This window comes from Myotis yumanensis, unplaced genomic scaffold (assembly GCF_028538775.1).
Source record: "Myotis yumanensis isolate MYYU_CA2020_CCGP unplaced genomic scaffold, mMyoYum1.0.hap1 SCAF_10, whole genome shotgun sequence".
Classification (NCBI taxonomy): Eukaryota; Metazoa; Chordata; class Mammalia; order Chiroptera; family Vespertilionidae; genus Myotis; species Myotis yumanensis.
Genome location: NW_027223761.1, coordinates 74,988,877 through 75,001,734, shown reverse-complemented (window position 1 = coordinate 75,001,734; position 12,858 = coordinate 74,988,877).

The window sequence follows — 12,858 nt, the reverse complement described above, 5'->3', positions numbered from 1 at the left end:
TGAGCTACATTTTCTGTGCACATCATCACTACATGCAGCCTCTTTCTCTTTGACCCTGCATTTTTTTATCTACAAGTAACTACATGTTTATTTTATTTAAAAATATGTTTTTATTGATTTTAAAGAGAGAGAGGAGGGGAGAGGGAAATCAATTGGCTGCCTCTTACATGCTCCCTACTGGGGATTGAGCGCACAATCTGGACATTTGCCCTGACCAGGAACTGAACCAGTAACCTTTTGGGGCTTGAGAAGATGCTCTACCCACTGACCCACACCTGGCAGGGCAACAAATAACTATATGTTTAGCATTTACTACGACCCTTAGTGTCACTCACTCTCTAGTAGTTTGTTTGTATTGAGTTCATACACTAATAGATTTCTCAGGAAGAGCATTTAGCAAAAATCATTTCTGAATTTTGGTGAGTTAATAACATTATTCTGTACTCTTAATATTAAAGAGATTTCTGAATATAACGTCCTGGGGTCATATTTTTTTTTTGTCTGCCTCCAATACCTATGAGAATCTAAAATACAATGGGGCCTTGACTTACGAGTGTCCCGACTAACGAGTTTTTTGAGATACCAGCTGTCTCTCAACAGATATTTTGCATTGAGTTGATAGAGTAATTTGAGTTAACGAGCTCCTTAACGAGCTCGGTCTCAAAATGAATTAAACTCTTAAGTCAAGGCCCCACTGTATGCAACTTCCTTTTCTTCTGGCACCAGAAGTGGTGCTAATGGAAACTCTGATAATGATTAACTCATTTCCTTTCCTTTAGAAACATATGCCCTCATCCCCGGAATATTTTTTTTTTATCTTTAAATTCAAAATAATTTACTAGAATATATTTCAGTTTTGTTTTTATTTCCTGATTAAATATTTTCAGATATTTGGTGTAATCTTTCAACATATAGTTTTAAATCTTCCTTTTTGTATTTAAAAAGATTTTTATTTAATTATAGTGTTTAGTACTTGTTTATTTTCTTTAGCTTTCTTCTTCAGAAAATTCTGTTTTCTGTATGTTGAATCCTTTTTGTCTACCATCAGTATTTGTACCTTTCTTTCAAATGCTTATCATTTCATTTTTTAAATATAATTTTATTTCTTCTTCATTTATTTTCTTAAGGCATTATCTGATGTGTTAATTCTTGTTTTCCTTTTATGTTACTTTTTATTTCCACCTAAAGTGGCCTTTTTCTTCTTTTCTATTTTTTCTTGTCCTCTGCCATTTCCTATATGAGTTTACAAATTGTAATTTAGTTTATTTGGAAATAATAGTTACAGTTTTGGCCTGATGTTTTTAGCATGTTTGGGTACTAGGTGTGCTTACTGAGAAGAGTTCTTTGTTGTCTTATGTCCTTTATTTTTATGATAATATGTAGGGGATTTAACCTTCATACATTTCTGTTGTTCATTTTGATGTGATATTACTTTTGCTGAACTTCAGAAGGGGGTGTGGTTCAGGGAAGCTTTCCTAACTTCACAGAACTTCTGTTGTTCTGTATAGTGTTAGAAATCTGGACAATTCTGAATTTTCTTTCACTTTCTACCCCCTCCCCCTCCCCCCCCACCACCAATCCTAGACATTCTCTTTTTTCCATCTCAATTATCCTAATCTCCAGTATGTTTTCCTTAGTGTTAGGTCCTGACCTGGAAAGAAGGCAAAAAACAAAGAGTCAGTTTTGAAGTTTCATAAAGGCCAATTGACTTCTCTTTTCCCATGTTACCTTGGCCCCTTGCATTCACTTGCCATGGGAATGGGAAAGGTTCCTCCCATTTCAGTGCCTCTCTCAAAGTGACCTGGTGTGCTTTCCAGGGAATACATGTAGTTTATTTGGGATTCTCCTATTTCAGGTTCATCAGCCTCCTTGGTTGGTTTCCTGCTTTCTTTCATACATATGCTGATAATATTCAGGTATTATAATTGAGAACATGCTTAAATTTTAAGACTTTTTCCCCTAGTTTTGTGGGTTTTGCTCTTTATGGAGTTTTGATTTGGCCACCTAACTTCTCTGTTTTATTATGTGCAGATTTGAAGAAATTCAAAAGTTATGCTGCCATCACTATCACCTTCCCACAATCCATCAGTATTGGTTCTTTAGGTTAAATAGTCTTGCAATTCTTCTGGTGCTTATTTTTTAGTACTGTGGTCATCTATGAACAGCTGGTTGTGAATCGCGGGTTCACCTCTTTTTCCACAGCTTCAGAGAATATTGCTAACTTCAGTAAGAACTCCCAACATCAACTAAATGGACACTGCGGTGCATAGGACAGTAGATAGAACATGGCTTAAAATTGGGGAAGACATTTCTCATCTTCAGTTTCATAGGTGTTTAAATCTAGCTTGCATTTTTTTTGGTATAACAAAGATGGAGTTTTATTGAAGAACAAGTAGACACTCCCACATAGGGAGAGGGAAGAGTCCCGTGGAATGGACTCCCAAGTAGGGAGGGGGAAAGGGTCCCCTAACTTGCATTTTTAGGAAATTATTGATAAAATAATCAGGCATATAACAAAGATTGTTGGGGTCCATTTGATGCCATGTTTTTTTAATTTTGCACTTTTTATTGGTAACTTCTCTGTTTGTCCCTGAACATAGTGCTTAAGTGATGTCTGGTGTCCCTATGAGAAGGTTGCTGGGACTGACTGCAAACCCTGAGCAACAGATGAATGGATTACTCTGACACACGTTTCTGTGAAAGAGAAGGCTAAAGGACTGCCTGGCTAAAGGAACCAGACAGCCTTGTTTGCCTGCCTCCTTAGGCTTTTACTGTAGCAACAGCTTGAACTAAAATTAACCTCTAGATACAATCAGCAGTGTAAGCATTCTTGAGAAAGGATACTTCTCTAAGGTCAGGTCTAAAGACTAAATTTAGAGATTCCAGTAAAATACCTGGGGGCTCGGACTTGTTTGGAAAAGTCAAGGCAGGTGCTACTACCCTGGGCAAGTTCCCCCTAGAGCAGCGGTTCTCAACCTGTGGGTCGCAACCCCTGTGGCAGTCAAACGACCCTTTCACAGGGATCGCCTAAGACCATCCTGCATATCAGATATTTACATTACGATTCATAACAGTAACAACATTACAGTTATGAAGTAGCAATGAAATAATTTTATGGTTGGGTCACAACATGAGGAACTGTATTTAAAGGGCCAGAAGACAATGACTCGGGAGAACCAAGATGGCGGCATAGGTAAACACTGGAGTTTGCTGCCTCGAACAACCACTTCAAAAATACAACTAAAAGACGGAAAGGACATCATCCAGAACCACAGGAAGGCTGGCTGAGTGGAAATTCTACAACTAGAAGGAAAGAGAAAAGCATACTGAGACTCAGAGGAGGTGCAGTGCGGAAGTAAAATACTAAGGTGCGGAGTGCATGCTGAGCGGGCTGGCGGCTGAGGTCATTTTCAATTGAAAGGGAGTCTCAGGCTCTGAGCTCCAGTTCCGGGCGAGTCTCTAGGGACCCAGACTCATATGGGAAAAGCAGGACTGTTGGGCATCGGTCAGAACCCTAGGGCAGCTTTCTCTCCGAGGGGCTTGCAGCGATTACCGGGACACTGAGAAGCAGAGCCTCTGAGGGCAAGACTGAGAGCAGCCATAACTGCTAGCCCCACCCTGTTGAACCCGTGGGACCTGCCCCACCCAAGCCCTGCAGGGAGACTTTTGCTGGATAGCCGCAGGCAAAGGCTAGATTAGCACCTCCCTAGAGATCCAGGAGCCAGGAAGCCCAGAGGTCAGAGTGGGACCATCCAGTTTGCAGCTCCATGGAACCATAAAAGACACACTCAGGGGGCAGACTCAGTGAGCACCAAAGCCCCATTGAAGCAAGTCTTGCCCCAGAGGGGTGTCTCCAGCACAGAAGTTATCCCACTGCAGACACCGCTGATTCTCACAGCCAATTGGCCTGGAGGTCAATTCCTCCCAGTGATAACTACAACAATCGAGGCTTAATTACAACAAGACTGTGCACAAAGCCCACAAGGGAGTGCACCAAGAGTGTCTACCTCAGGTAATTGGGACACTTAGCACAGAAAGGCACTTTATCGACACAGCGAAGCATAAAAAATGCCAAGACAAAGAAAAAGGACACAAATGACAGAAATGGAGGAAAGCAAACAACTGGATATAGAGTTCAAAACCACACTTTTAAGGTCTTTAAAGACTGTCTAGAAGCCGCCGATAAATTTAATAAGGTCCTCGAAAAGACTGGTGAGGCTGCCGATAAATGTAGTGAGATCTTCAAGAAATCTAGTGAGGCCCTCGATGTTGTGATAAAGAACCAACTAGAAATTAAGCATACACTGACTGAAATAAAGAATATTATACAGACTCCCAACAGCAGACCAGAGGATCCCAAGAATCAAGTCAAAGATTTGAAATACGAAGAAGCAAAAAACACCCAACCGGAAAAGCAAAATGAAAAAAGAATCCAAAAATACGAAGATAGTGTAAAGAGCCTCTGGGACAGCTTCAAGCGCACTAATATCAGAATTATTGGGGTGCCAGAAGATGAGAGACAGCAAGATATTGAAAACCTATTTGAAGAAATAATGACAGAAAACTTCCCCCACCTGGTGAAAGAAATGGACTTACAGGTCCAAGAAGCACAGAGAACCCCAAACAAAAGGAATCCAAAGAGGACCACACCAAGACACATCATAATTAAAATGCCAAGAGCAAAAGACAAAGAGAGAATCTTAAAAGCAGCAAGAGAAAGAGACTCAATAACCTACAAGGGAGTACCCATACGACTGTCAGCTGATTTCTCAACAGAAACTTTGCAGGCCAGAAGGGAGTGGCAAGAAATATTCAAAGTGATGGATACCAAGAACCTACAACCAAGATTACTTTATCCAGCAAAGCTATCATTCAGAATTGAAGGTCAGATAAAGAGCTTCACAGATAAGAAAAAGCTAAAGGAGTTCATCACCACTAAACCAGTATTACACGAAATGCTGAAAGGTATCCTTTAAGAAGAGGAAGAAGAAAAAGTTAAAGATACAAATTATGAACAACAAACATGCATCTATCAACAAGTGAATCTAAGAATCAAGTGAATAAATAATCTGATGTATAGAATGAACTGGTGATTATAATGAATCAGGGACATAGAAAGGGAATGGACTGACTATTCTTGGGAGGGGAGAAAGGGTGTGGGGGGTGCGGGAAGAGATTGGACAATAATCGTGCACCTATGGATGAGGACAGTGGGTGGGGAGTGAGGGCGGAGGGTGGGGTGGGAACTGCTGGAGGGGAGTTATGGTGGGAAAAAAAGAGGAACCAATGTAATAATCTGAAGAATAAAGATTTAATTTTAAAAAAATCAATCAATAAAAAATAAAAATAAAAATAATGGGCCAGAAGGTTGATAACCACTGCCCTAGAGGCACCTGACCTTTTGGAGAATCCTCCTTTACAGACTTTCCAACCAAATCCCGTGCTTCCCCACAGAAGGCTATGATGTGCCTAACAGAGGAAATAACTGTGGTAGATAAGCTTCATTCAAGCATGAGTTCTTGAACAGTTGGCCATGAATTCAGTGTTAATGAATCAACAACATATATTAAATAAGTTATCTTTAAACAGAAACACACATTAAACACATTTCTGTATTGATCATTCAACAAAAATGTTGTGACCAGAAGTTTGCAGGAATCTAAGAAAGCCTCTCCCCTAGGAGTAAGAGTTACATACACATTTGCTAATTCAATGGTCACAGTAACTTTATAGAACATAACTACTATAAATAATAAGAATCTAATATACTGGCTTGGCAACTTCTAGTTTCTTAGCCTCTCTAAAACTGTTTCCACATCTGCCCAGTGGCTACAGTGGTATTTATCTCATAGAGTTGTTCTAATAAATGTTATTGTAAATGAAAAGTTCATGTTTTACTGTTGACACTGAGCTCATCTGAGACTTGACCCAACCCCTTCTTAAAGTCCCTCATACTGTCACTTTATGCTGATGATTTTTTGACTCTACATACTCATATTCTAAGTAATTGTTGCCAGTAACATATCTATCTTTGTTGGAACATCTGAAGCCTCACACATTTACACAACTCCCCAAAGTTTGCAATGTCAGGTTCTATGAAAATTATAGGATTTCTTTATTTTTAATTCAATAAAAAGTGATGTAAAATGCATGTTGGATAAAGAAAAAATATTCCTCAGAGCTTTTCTTAAGGAGTTTTTTGTCAATAATGTTTTCTTCTGCTTGAAATTCTGCCACATTTTCAGTCTTTGCATTTGCCGAGAATTACTTGTTTCTTCTTTGTGGGCAGTTCTGAACCCTCAATTTCAATGGGAGCCATTCTGACTGATGAGTAACAGCTGTGTCTCTGAGTGCAGATAAGGGGAAATAATGACTCATTTCCCAACAATCCCTAAAGATGAGACTAGAACTAAAGCTAGAACAAAGAGTATTTCTTTCAGAAACAATTTATTATAGATCAGCATCTGGCTGAATTCTTAATATCAGCTGATTTCAGGAATTCTAAAGCCAATGAGATTAGGGTGAAAGATGGTGGGGATAGTTTAGTAAGTGCCCTAAGAGAATATGATTGGATAGTATTCCATCCAACTTAAGAAATGTTTAGTGCTTTATATGTTATTATTATTGTTTTTTATAAAGTGATGTTGGCCATTGGACAAAATTGTTATGGGTGGAAATGGGGCTGTGGAAGTGGGGTATCCCTTTCCCCACTGGGGTTCTTACAATATCTTGAGAAAAAGAATTTTCTAAGAGTCACACGAGAGAATGAGTAATTTTTATTTGCATGGAATTCTATCCCTCAGTTTGTAAAGTCCTATTTCCCTTAAACCAGCCCTAGAACATTAGGAGCGGGGGATTCAGCAGAGCTGGAGGCAAAGCCAGTGTCCAGACTTTTCGTTCCATGGTGGAGCTGGGTCTGATGTAGCATCAGGCTATTTGTAGTTCATTAGTCCACTGTGTGGGGTCAAGGACTGCAGAAGCGCAGGAGTGTGAGAGTCTCACAGGCCAGGAACACAAACCAAGAGCAAGAGAGAAAATTCCTTTGTTTAGGAACTTAAGTATCTTAGATTTTGTGCTGTGTGCCATGCCTATCCTGGCCAATGGCCTGTTCCCAGGTGTGACTGATGGGCAAGTACCTTTCCTGCATCACACAGACTTTCCTGGCCATGCATCTATTTCCCCCCTGTCCAGTTTCTTTGCTCCTTTCTTGTTAATGAATAACCAGATTATTTACAACAGTATCAAAATGGCCACACATATACAGTCATATTTTCTTCCAGACCTAGGAATTCCCCTGAACTATCATATAGTAAGTTATATCTTTTCATACGGAAAAAAAAACAGGATTAGAAAATGTATCTATAGAGGGAAGAGTTTATAAACAATAAGTTTGAACTCAGTACTAAACCAGTGTTTGGGATCATAAAGATTCCTTTATATATTTGTAATTTGTCAGGTACTAAATTGATCATATACTGAACAAAAATGCCTTTCTTCTTTCACCTTACTTTCAAATATAATCACACAATGGCAAAACATATTTTGTAAAACTTTTATAATTTACATACTGTGAAAGGAATGAGTTTTATCTTTGATTAGACAAAATCTTAACTCTGTTGAGACAATTAACTTAGTTTCTCCAGATGTTGAAAATAGAAGTTTAAATTTGAATATAAAGAAAGAGAATGGCTTGGTAGATGTGAATGATCAATGGCAAACAATGGGGTCTTGACCTGTGATGTATATGTATATACCTCTGTATGCATGTATATGTCCAGTGGTCAGCAAACTGCGCTCATGAGCCACATGTGGCTCTTTGGCCCCTTGAGTGTGGCTCTTCCACAAAATACCACATGCAGGCACGCATGTACAGTGCGATTGAAACTTCGTGGCCCATGTGCAGAAGTCGGTATTTTGTGGAAGAGCCACACTCAAGGGGCCAAAGAGCCTCATGTGGCTCGTGAGCCACAGTTTGCTGACCACTGGTATAGATGAAGAAAAGAACTAACTTCTAGAGCAGTGGTTCTCATACTTTCAAAAGTCACTGGTGTAAGTGTTTTCAGATGGAATGGAAGTACTCCTGGCAAAAACTGAGGTGTCAGGGTGTTTAACTGTGGCCTAGGTCAGAACAAGTACACAGTGCTTTCTTAATTTAGGATCATTCTTCATTTAACAGTCAGAAAGATCTTTAATATATCCATTTTGTTGTAATCTCCATATCAACTACAGCAGAGATCACGTAAAAGAAATAGAAGACAGACATGTTACCCAGAAAAGTTTATTGCAATTGAGTGTTACAACAGTTAATAAATGACTTCAGCAAACTTAACTAAGCAAGGTCACCCTGGCCCTGAAGTTCTAGTGAAATTATATTAAATGTCCATCTAAGATTTAATACCATTTCCTAAGATTCACTTTTAAATTTCTGGAAATTTTTGGTTCACCTAGTAAGTCTGGCTTAGATTTCCATCTTCTGAAGAATTCTCATTACTTAATTTACAATAGGCTGCTCTAGGTCCTACTCCATTATACTCTAAAGTACGGCCCATCTATAGACTGTGACTCTTTCCATTACTCTGATTCACTCCCTCCCTCCATTATCATGTACAGAAGGAGGTTGTGCTTGGGTTTAAGGAGATCCAGTGATAGTCATGAGGTCACCACAGATCCACAGAGCAGATGAATTAAAATTAAATATTTGATCCTTCTAGGTAAGGGCAATGGACTGAACACTTGCATTTATCCCTCTCAAAACTACACTAAATGAAAATACTGAGATTTTTTTAAAAACACACAAGTGAGCCGAAACTGGTTTGGCTCAGTGGATAGAGCATCGGCCTGCGGACTGAAAGGTCCCAGGTTCGATTCCGGTCAAGGGCATGTACCTGGGTTGCGGGCACATCCCCAGTAGGAGATGTGCAGGAGGCAGCTGATCGATGTTTCTCTCTCATCGATGTTTCTGACTCTCTGTCTCTCTCCCTTCCTCTCTGTAAAAAATCAATAAAATATTTAAAAAAAACAAAACAAAAAACACACAAGTGAGAACAAAGAAGAAATACTATCAACATCTTAAACTTTATTAGAATAGGTTTAGATTTATAAAAAATTACAAGGACATTACTGAGGTTGCCATAGCCCCATACCCAGTTTCTCCTATTACTTAATATTTTACATGGAGTAGTGATTCATTATCATCATCTAAAGTACATACTTTGTTTAGATTTCCTTAGTTTTTACCTAATACCTCTTTTCTGGTCTGGGGTCTCATCCAGGATCACATTACATCTCCTTTAGGCTCCTCTTGACTGTGACAGTTTCTCAGACTTTCTTTGTGTTAAATGACTTGAACAATGTGGTGAAGTAATGGTTAGGCATTTTGTAAAAGCAATTGGTATTTGCCTTTGTTTTTTACTATAAGACTGGAGTTAGAGTATTGGGTTATTGGGAGGAAGACCAAAGAGGTAAAGAGTCATTTTCATCATATCATATCAAGGGTACATGCTATCAACCTGGCTTACATTATTGATGTTGACCTTCGTCACTTGGCTAAATACTGTATGTCAGGTTTTTACACTGTAAAGCTACTCTTTCTTCTCTGTTTACACTGTACTTTTTAGAATGGAAAGCTAAAAAAAGAAGAATCACTGGTGTAGCAGACCGGAGCAAGTTACATCCAAATGAAGGAAAACTGAAGCACAACCTAAGTTGCATTGCAGAAATTCCCAAAGAATCATGAATTGGTGAAATCAGATATCTCTGGAAACAAGTTTATGGTATGATTGTTAATATACACTGTTCAAAAGAGTAGAACACCCAGATAACCTACTTCACTTACCATAACTGGGCAACTTCTATTCCTTTTGAAGCAGATGATCAGAATTTTATTTTTATTTACTTTTTTTTTCTTTTTCTTTAGAGTATAATGGAGTAGGACCTGGACATCAAGAAAAGTTGAGTCATAGTAATAGGAGGGCAAAGATACAATGTAAAAAGAAGAGAATTCTACAGTAATTTGCATAGGCATTGTTAAAAATCCTATCAATTATCTAAAATACTGACAGATGTGCTTATAACCTCTGGGCAAGAATTGTTAATGCCCTTCTCTCATCAATCTGACCAGTTGAAGAGGAATGATTTAAAGATACTGGAGTCCCCATATGATGGCACAGCACTATTAACCTTCATAATTCAAAAGAGCCACAACTGTACAAAGGGTTTCAATCTCCTACATGAGAGTATGGAGCAAGGAAGCATAAACCTCCTAATATGAAAAACAGAAGAACCATAATTAATCAGAGAAATAAGAGGAGCTATTTTAACTATAAAATAAGAACAGGATGTTACTACAAACAACAATGAAGAAATATCAGAGAGCAAAAATAGACTTTTGAAATTAAAAATATTAAACATATTATAAGAAAAACAAAAAACTCAAGTAAAAAGTTTATGAGTATGTTCTCCCATACAGTGGGCTTCCTTTTCATTTTACTGTGCAGAAGCTTTATATTTTGATGCAGTCCCGTTTGTTTATCTTCTCTTTAGTTTCCTTTGCCCTAGGGCCTAGGAATTGTATTGACAAACATATTGCTATGAGACAGATGTCTGAGATTTTACTGTGTGTGGTTCTTTCTAGGATTTTTATAGTTTCACGACATATACTTAAGTCATTTATCTATTTTGAGTTTATTCTGTGTATGCTGTAACTTTGTGGTCTAGCTTCAATTTTTTTGCATGTATCTCTCCAATTTTCCCAACACCATTTATTGAAGAGACTGTCCTCACTCCATTGTATGCTCTTGCCTCCTTTGTCAAATATTAATAGAGCATAAAGGCTTGGGTCGATTTCTGGGGTTTCTGTTCTGTTCCACTGATCTATATGCCTGTTATGGTGCCAGTACCAGGCTGTTTTTATTACAGTGATTTTGTAGTATAACTTTATATCTGGTATTGTGATCCCTCCAACTTTGTTCTTCTTTCTCAAGATTGCTGCAGCTATTCAGAAGCTTTTTTGGTTCCACATAAATTTTTGGAGAGTTTGTTCTTGATCTGTGAAATAAGCAGCTGGTGTTTTAATGGGGATTGCATAGAATCTATAGATTGCTTTGGGTAGTATGGATATTTTAATGATGTTAATTCTATTAATCCATGAACATGGTATATTCTCCCACTGGTTCATATCTTCCTCTATCTTTTTTTTTCAACTTCTTGTAGTTTTCCAAGTACAGGTCTTTTTCCTTGGTTAAGTTTATTCCTAAATATCTTAATTGTTTTGTTGCAATGGTAAATGGGATTGTTTGTTTAGTTTCTGAGGACTCATTATTGGTGTATAAAAAAGCCATTGATTTTGGGATGTTGATTTTGTATCCTGCTGCATTGCCAAATTCATTTATTAAACTAATAGTGTTTTGGTGGACTCTTTAGAGTTTTCTAGGTACAATATCTTGTCATCTGAGAATAATGAGTTTTACTTCCTCTTTTCCAATTTAGATGTCTTTTATGTGTTCTTCTTGTCTGATTGCTGTGGCTAAGACTTCCATCTAATAAAAAATTAATATTGACAATATGTATGGAACTCATACAACTTAATAAAAGGAGGACAAACAATCCAATTAAAAATGGTTAAATGACCTAATTGGACACTTCTCCAAAGTGGACAGACAAATGGCCAAGAGACATATGAAGAAATGCTCAAAGAAAGTCACTAATCATCTGAGAGATGCAAATTAAAATTACAATGAGTTATCACCTCACACCTGTCAGAATGACTGCCATCAACAAATCAACAAATGACAAGTGCTGGTGAAGATGTGGAGAAAAGAGAACCCTAGTGCACTGCTGGTGGGAATGCTGACTGGTGCAGTCATTATGGAAAACAGTATGTAGTTTTTTCAAAAAATTAAATATGGAACTGCCATTTGACTAAGTGGTCCCACTTCTAGGAATATATCCTAATAAACCCACAACATCAATCAGAAAGAATATATGCACCCCCATGTTCATAGTGTTGCAATTTATAATAGCTAAGATCTGGAAACAGCCCAAGTGCCCATCAGTAGATGAGTGGATAAAAAGCTGTGGTACATTATACTATGGAATACTATGCAGCAGTAAAAAAGAAGTATCTCTTACCCTTTGAGACAGCATGGAGGGACCTGGAGAGTATTATGTTGAGCAAAATAATCCAGTCAGAGAAAGACAAGTATCACATGATCTTACTCATATGTGGAATCTAATACCAAAAATTAACTGAGGAACAAAATAGATCCAGAGACATAGAAGCACAAAACAGACTTTAAAATCTCAGAGGGAAGGTGGGGGTGGGTGGGTGAGTGGGAAGAGATCAACCAAAGAACTTGTATGCATTTATGCATAACCCATGGACCCATATAATAGTGTGGTGAAGGTTGGGGTTGAGGATGGACAAGATGGGGCCAATGCGGAGTAAGGGGACATATGTAATAAGATTTTTTAAAAAGAGTTTTATGAATAAAATTAAGGAATTTTTTCAAAAATTTGAAAATAAAGGTGGAAAATATAAAGAAAATATAAAAAAAGTTAGAAGCTCATTCTAGAAGGTCGAACATCTGAGTGATAGACATTGCCCAAGAAGGAAATCAAAACACAAAGGAGGAACTCATGAAATTATCAATTCAAGACAAATTTCCAGAATGTCCAGGTTTAAAGGGCCATTGAAGGCTCAATGCAATGCATAAAAATATCACCAAGGCACATTAAGTGAAATTTCTTCACTGAGAGGAAAGGAAATATGTCTGTCATTTATTTATTTACTTATTATTTTTTTAGACAGAGAAAGTCAGAGGCAGAGAAAGAGAAAAACATGGATTGGTGGCCTCCCAT